Here is an 8,221-nt window from a genome sequence, read left to right as displayed (position 1 = left end):
CAAGAAGGAGTCTTGGGCTCATTTCTGAAACTTCATCCTCTTGTGCGCCACCCTCCCTGCAGCGAGAGGTGGGATCTCCTCTCTGGTCCTGTTCACTGCTGGGCTCCCACCTTCATCTTCCTGAGAGGATCCTACTTGGAGCTTGCAGTAAACTAACTCAGGTCGGTTACCATTTAATGGCTGTTTATTGGCTTCAGAGCCTTTCTTTTTCATCATCTATGTGATACTTTTTCTGTTGAATCATCTGTAGTTTTTTAAGTATTGATTTAAAGAATATTTAAGGATATCACAAAATTGAATCCTCCAATTTCACTTGTTTTTTTTTAGTCTGCCTGTCCTTTATTATTATTTTCTGTTTTCTGCTAGTACTTAGTAATTAGAACACACACACACACACACACACGTATGTATAATTCTTCCAGTAATCTCATTTATCAGTTTTTAGATTTTTATGGATTATCTCTGTATATAAGCATCACCCAGTATATTCACATTTTATGACTTAGAAATTGATCTTTATACCATGTAATTACTTTTTGCTGTTTTATTTCCTTTATTACACCTGTAGTAGAAAGTCTGAGAGAGAGTGCAGGAATCATGGCCTAGGTTTACTGTAAGGAAAAAAGCTTTCAATGAGCCTTTATTATTTGTGTCATTTCCTGTAGGTTCATTTCACTGTCAGGCACAGTAAAGAAGTCGCTGGCTTTTTTGTTGTTGCTCTGCTAGCAGTTTTCTCTTTCCTAGCTGCTGAACTTCACTAAATGCTTTCCAACACGGAATCTAAATGACCATGGGATTTTCTTCTTGTGATTTTTACCTGCCTGGAAGGCCTGTCTGGGAATGTTAACCACCCTTGCATTTTTTATTATGTCCCTGCTTCCTATTGATATATTTTCTTAGATGAATTCATTTATTACATTAATACTTTTCTGAGGATATTAGTAGCTCTGTTTATAAAAGAGATGCTTTTTTTTTTTTTTTTTTTTTTTGGCAGGCAGAGTGGACAGTGAGAGAGAGAGACAGAGTGAAAGGTCTTCCTTTGCCGTTGGTTCACCCTCCAATGGCCGCCGCGGCTGGTGCGCTGCAGCCGGCGCACCGCGCTGATCCGATGGCAGGAGCCAGGTGCTTCTCCTGGTCTCCCATGCAGGTGCAGGGCCCAAGGACTTGGGCCATCCTCCACTGCACTCCCTGGCCACAGAAGAGAGCTGGCCTGGAAGAAGGGCAACCGGGACAGAATCCAGCGCCCCAACCGGGACTAGAACCTGGTGTGCCGGTGCCGCAAGGCGGAGGATTAGCCTAGTGAGCCGCAGCGCCGGCCGAAAAGAGATGCTTTTAAAAACTTAATTTTTATTTCAAGTCTTGATCCAAAAATTTATTTTTTTTAATTTCCTTTTTTAAAGATTTATTTTATGTATTTGAAAGACAGAGTTACAGAGAGAGGTAGAGACAGAGAGAGAGAGGTCTTCCTCCCACTGGTTCACTCCCCAGATGGCTGCAACAGCCAGAGCTGCACTGATCCAAAGCCAGGAGCCAGGATCTTCTTCTGGGTCTCCCACATGGGCGCAAAGGCCCAAGGACTTGGGCCATCTTCTACTGCGTTTCCCAGGCCATAGCAGAGAGCAAGATTGGAAGAGGAGCAGCCAAGACTAGAACCGGCATCCATATGGGACTCTGGCACTTCAGGCCAGGGTTTTAACCTGCTGTGCCACAGCGCCAGCCCCCTTTTTTAATTTCAAGTCTTGGCCTGCTTGCACCATCCTCACTGTAATGGTGGTTTTCCAAAAGAAACTAAAAAATAGGCTTTGCTTATTTTCACTTTGGGTAGGTCTTTGAAATGTAAATTTGTTTTTTCTTCTGTAAAGTTTTGAAGTATTCTCTAATTCTGGACCTGAAATTGTCATTGTGTGACTTTCTGGGTTGACTGTTTGGAGTTTTCAAAATGTGATTCAACTTATTTGGGTTATATAGGAGTTTTTCTATTTTATGTTATATTTGTTTTTTGGAAACCTGATTTTCAAAATAGGGTGGATATTGATCTCTGAAGTCAAATTTTACTCCTAGGAATTTCATATCTTTCTCTAGTATCTTGCCCAAAGCTATAATCTCTACAAAAGAATGATACTGTTTTAATTCCTAAACTGGTTATTTGTGTTACTTTCCCCATTTGTTCCTTAATTGTTTTTTCCTAATGGTTAACTTTGTTAACATTTTTCTTAAAAAAAGTCATTGTGTCCTTGTTTATTTGTGGTACATTGTATAGCATTTCATACATGTCTGCCGTTCTCTTTTTTCTTCCTCTTCTTCAATACTCTGATATTTTTTGTTTATAATTAACAAGGGGGCTGTAATGATTGATTTTCAGTGTTTTGTTCTAACATAAGCATTTAAGGTTATAAACAATCTCTAAGCACTGGTTTACTGCATCCTCTTTATTCCTTCATGTGTTCCCAACCTGTTTCCATCACAGGCTGCGTGTGTCTCCAGTTCTGAAACCCACATGTACTGACTGGTAAATTAGTGCTTCAGCCAGTAGAGACCCACTTTTTACACTTGTGTGCCCAGGTAATCACAGCCCATCAGCTACCCTTTCCATGTCTGCAAAAGGGCTACGGTCCCTTAAAATATATCACATCTTGATTTCTTTTAGAGAAGCAGATAAAATTTCCCAGACAGCCCAGACTGGCTACATCTGAGTTGTTGCTTCTAAATCAATCTTTCGTAGCAAACAGAACTGCTCTGATTGTCAGTTTTTTTTCTTTATGGTGTTACCGGCTAATTACTAACTTGCGTTGATGCTAGTGAGATTCACATACCTGATTTTTCTATTAATTAATTTGACATTCTGGAGTGGCCTGAATGTCAAAATTCTGCCCTCATAGAGCATATTTGAAGAAAGTGGTATAAATTATAGCTTTGTGTAAAATAGTTTAAATATTTGAAGTGCTCTGGATAAAAAATAAAATAATGTGATAGATCCCAGTGGAAAGGACAAGGGTTGCTTTAGCCAGAAGAGTTTGAAAGTCCTCACTAATGGATAATACGTGATCTTAAAACATAGCAATGGGGAGTAACTTTCAGTGCAGAAGCTAGGAAAAGAGCATCTAAGCTGCAGAAGTGAAAAGCAAATTTAAAGATTTTAATGAGGGGAAAATATAGATGTATAATTAATGGATAAAAGAGGAAAGATTTGGAAGATGAACAAAAAAGTGAAACATGGTGACTGCACTTAAAAATGTTTTCTCCAAAATTTTTGAGAAAAATTTAAAGAATTTTAACTTTTAAAAATATGCATTATGATTATACGGTAATTCACTTTATTAAACCATTTTACAATGTATATAAATTTCAAAACAATATGTACAATGGCCATTCAAGAAATTCATGTAAAATGCATTGAGAGATTATTTTGATTCAAAAACACTTATATCCATATAGATTTTTATAATGGACATTTTCAATGAGTTTTTAAAAATCACCCAGATTCATGAATTTCAAATTTTAATGCACCAAAATAAACTTACCTTTGAATCCCATTTCCATCTTATTTTTTAAAATACACATTGTTGGGGCCAGCGCTGTGGCTCACTTGGCTAATCCTCTGCCTGCGGTGCCAGCATCCCATATGGACACCGGGTTCTAGTCTTGGTTGCTCCTCTTCCAGTCCAGCTCTCTGCTGTGGCCTGGGAGGAAAGTGGAGGATGGCCCAAGTGCTTGGGCTCCTGCACCTGCATGGGAGACTGGGAAGAGCACCTGGCTCCTGGCTTTGGGCTGATGCAGCACCGGCCATAGCGGCCATTTGGGGAGTGAACCAACAGAAGGAAGACCTTTCTCTCTGTCTCTCTCTCTCTCACTGTCTATAACTCTACCTGTCAAATTAAAAAAAAAAACACACACACATTGTTCATAGTAAATGAATGTATGATGTATATATTTTATTTTTAATTGAAATCTATTTTTGCAATAAATAAATAAGAAGCATAAATGAAACTCTATTAGTGAATTTTAAGGATGGAGATCTTTCTTTGTCTCTGGTGATTTTAAGAGATCACTTCTCTTGTTGACACTGGACTGTAGGATCTAATGTGTAGACTAATCTTGTTGGGTGCTCCAACAATGACTTATATATTCTTTTCTGATAGAGATTTGAATTTTCCCCCTATTTTTTTCCTGCTTATTTGTTGGTGGGTTACTATTTTAAGAAACACTGAGAGAAACATTATGTGCCCATTATGTCTTTGTGGTCTATTCCTTTCATTTCCTTAGAATAAATTCCTAAAAATGAAATTATTGGGTAAAAGAATGTAATCATTCTATTCTTTCATCAGACAAGATACTCTATTCTTGGGAGTCATGGTGCTTGGGCTGTGACCATTTGAGAAAAGTGAAATAGAAGTTCTTGTTATGGAAGTATTGCTCCTGCCTTCTTGTTTTTTGATTAGGAACCATAGTTTGGGAATTATTAATACATCCAGCTGATGATGAAAACTTTTCCCTTCAGTAGAATGTTACTACAACAATGTGAAAGTCAAGGTAGAGCCGGTGCTGTGGCTCACTAGGCTAATCCTCCACCTTGCGGTGCCAGCACACATGGTTCTAGTCCCAGTCGGGGCACTGGATTCTGTCCCAGTTGCCCCTCTTCCAGGCCAGCTCTCTGCTGTGGCCAGGGAGTGCAGTGGAGGATGGCCCAAGTCCTTGGGCCCTGCACCCCATGGGAGACCAGGATAAGTACCTGGCTCCTGCCATCGGATCAGCGCGGTGCACCGGCCGCAGCGCGCCGGCCATGGCGGCCATTGGAGGGTGAACCAACGGCAAAGGAAGACCTTCCTCTCTGTCTCTCTCTCTCACTATCCACTCTGCCTGTCAAAGAAAAAAAAAGAAAGTCAAGGTAGGATTATAAAAGAAGGAAAATTAAATGAAAAATTAACAAAGATAAAGAAGACATTTTACAAAGGTATAACAACTATGGACTAAAAGAGTGTCCTAAAACACCTTCATGCCGTTCAGCAACTAAATCATTTCTGGAATGAACAATGTGGATAATTAGGTTAGGATAGTGCTTCTGTTAGGACTCAGGTCAAAGTCACAAAGTATGTAGTAACAATTTACACATTTTATGAGGAAAGATCGACTCTGAAACAGGGACTGTTTAAAAATCACATACTGAGATATAGCCAACATATTCAGATGGGCAGATTTGGATGAAATGAAAACTTCAGTGGAAACAAAACTAAAAGTCATAATCCTGGGGATGAACTTAGTTTTACCAATGTAAAGAGAAGAATCAATATTTCAAGGTACAACACACATTGATAGGCTAAAATGAGAAACTATAAGCAATTCAAATACCAAAATGTTCCATGCTGAATCACAAAAACGGGATTTTCAGATTAATCCAACTTGTATTGTCTCATAGAATTTAGGAAGTTGTTCTGGTTCTGTGGATCTTCAATTGCTCTTCACACAGAATATTTTCTTCTTCTTAGAAATAATGTCTTCTGAATGGCTCTGCAGTCAGCATGAAAGGGTAGGAAATGGCTTTTCAGAGTGGCTGGGCAAACATGCTTCCAAAGTGATTCATTGTATCATTTTATAATATCTCTAGATTTACACATGGAACTTCAGGGTTTCATTTTTTTGGTTCATTCTCAAGTCTATGGACTTCAGTTCCTAAGGCATCAATGGTATTTTTTCTAAGTTTAAGTGCATAGGTCTCTAGTTCTAGTGTTTCATATCTTCAATTTCATATATCACTTAGTCAAAAATCTTGTCCTTCCAAATAAAGTCTTATAACAACTCATCCATCAAAATGTACTTCTGCATTAAATCTTATTTATCTAACCTGACATCTGTGGCTTTGATGTCATAAACTGCCCTTACAGATCGATCTTTCTCCAGGAGTTCAGTACGCCATTGTACTTATTCTGGCTGTCAGGATTGCTATAGAGGCCTTCTGTGTTAGTGTGGATAAGGATTGGTGAGACCACAGCTAATAAGGTGCACACACCCAAAGAACATAGGCTGACAGAGTGAATTGCCTGCATATTCATCAAATAAAGATCACTTTAGGGATGCAGTGGGACTGAAGAAAATGAGAAAGTCAAGCAGAAGGACTACTGCAAATAACTGATAAAAGTGCCAGGGAATCTTGCTAATGAATGTGACAGTGCCCTGAGGCAAAGAAAGTATCCACATCTACTAATTTGATGTTCTCACACTAACTGGTCAATGTTCTTCATCAAAGGGCTTCTGGAAAAATGAAGAGGCAGGTAAAGGGATTTCCTTGATGACCTTGATTTTCTCCCAGAACTCCTACATCTGTTGCAGAAATATCATGGGTTCTTCCAAGTCTTTGAAAGCCTCAGCCATGTTAAAGGCCAATCATTGTTCCTGTAAGGTGGTGTTGAGTTGGTTAACCTCTGGGTCATAAGCTTGCAGAACTGCAATTTTCATGATCTCCAAGTCAGACAGGATTTCATTATCCTTTTGATCCAATGTGTGTTTCAACTTCTCAAAAAATTTCTTAATTTCATCTTAATCTTTAGTCAGTAACTGTGAGTATTTTCTCTTGCTAGTTTCCAGGTATCCAAGTGAGAAAGAGCATCTCCCCTACACGTTGTCTCAAAGCTCTGGAAGAAGAAATCAAAGGCATTCCTTTCCTGAGCATAGGCATCTTCAATAGATCAGAAGACATACTTGGTGTGGTCAGCAGGAATAGCACAGATCCCACAAATCAGCTGCATATCAGTCAGGCAGAAAACAATGAGGGACTGCCCCAAGAGTCCTTTGTACACTGGCATCTTGAGAGAAATCTTGACCTTGTTCTACTTTTCCACAATACCCATCAGGGAATAATTAACCTGCAGCCTGCTAACTCCAGCAGCTGACACTTTCTTATGGCAGGAGGGACACTTGAATGATGATAGTCTCCACAATAAATTCTGCACAGTTCCCTCTATGAGACCTTTCAGGCGCTTTTGGCAGAAGCTATGTGAGCAAGGAAAAACTTGAGGATCATCAAACAGATTGCAACAAATTGGGCACATGAGATCTTCAAGCACTACATCACATTCAGGGAGTCTCCTGTAAGTCAGAGGGCACCAAAGACAATGGTGTTTCTAGGGAAGAAATGCTATCTTCTGGTTGAGTAAGAAATACGAGCAGTTAGCAGCTCCATCAGCTCTACCAGAAGGAGTGCCTCTGGCATCATGAGGGATATGCCACACCCCCTCCAGCCATGGGGGCCATGTGATATGTGCCAGTAATGGCTGCAAGATGGATTCATGGCCCCACATTACTTCTTTATCATTTTTCAAAAGGGAACATTCCTCAGTCATTAGATGAGTCAGTGTTGTAAGAAAAGAACATGTTTTAAATTGGTTGGCTAAATGAAGATGTTTTCCCTGTTTCTTCCAGTATGACATACCCTACAGATACTAAACTCTAGACTCTTTTAGACAAAACAAAATGTAATTAAAATGTCAGTAGTTATAAGATCTATTTTTTGATTTACATCCTTATTTCACTGTTTGTCAAACATTTTTCTTCAAGCTCATTTTCTCCAAACCCTTGTATAAAATAAAACCCAATGTCCAGTTCTCATTGATCATGCAGATAATATCAACTGATTCAAACAAAGAGAGCTCTCAGAACCGTAATAGCTTAACCTCACCACACCTGCACTGCATGCAGTTCCTGAGGAACTATCAAAGTCTTCAAACATCATTGCTTGGAAACTAGTGGTTTAGATGAAATGTTTTAATCTATGTTTACTTTGCATAGTGTGATTGGTCTCCCGTTACTGATATGCCCATGTAGGAGCCATGAAGTTCAAGTTCTTGAATGATTTTCTTTGATAAAGAACATTAGAAAGTAGAAAATGTTAATGAAAATTCTTTTTTCTAATCGGATCGGTGGCTCTAGCGGCACAAATATTTTCAGCAGTGGGACAGTATTTTAAAATAAAAAGCTTAATGGAAAATCTAACATGTAAAACATATTAAGCCATTTTACATGTAAAATCATGATTTAAAATGTTAATATTCATGAGTGACCCAACCACTAATTAAGTGCAATGTAAGATATTTGCAGGTTTAAAATTACCAAACATTATATTTGCATCAGATGTTATGGTAAGTACTAAAGTTACATAGTGATGAACAAAATTAACATAACCCCACCCATATCAATCTGATAGTCCAAAAGAGAAAAACTTAAATAACAA

The 8,221-nt window shown here is 38.7% G+C and overlaps 1 pseudogene; it reads right to left on the bottom strand.

Annotated features, from left to right (window-relative positions):
• Positions 1-5,927: 5,927 nt before the first annotated feature.
• The window catches only part of LOC100345477 (E3 ubiquitin-protein ligase TRIM13-like), a 28,186-nt pseudogene continuing 25,892 nt past the window's right edge, over positions 5,928-8,221 (bottom strand).

This window comes from Oryctolagus cuniculus, chromosome 12 (assembly GCF_964237555.1).
Source record: "Oryctolagus cuniculus chromosome 12, mOryCun1.1, whole genome shotgun sequence".
NCBI classification, from domain to species: Eukaryota; Metazoa; Chordata; class Mammalia; order Lagomorpha; family Leporidae; genus Oryctolagus; species Oryctolagus cuniculus.
Note: the sequence above shows the minus strand (reverse complement) of the source record. Positions and strands in the feature narration are given on the sequence as shown.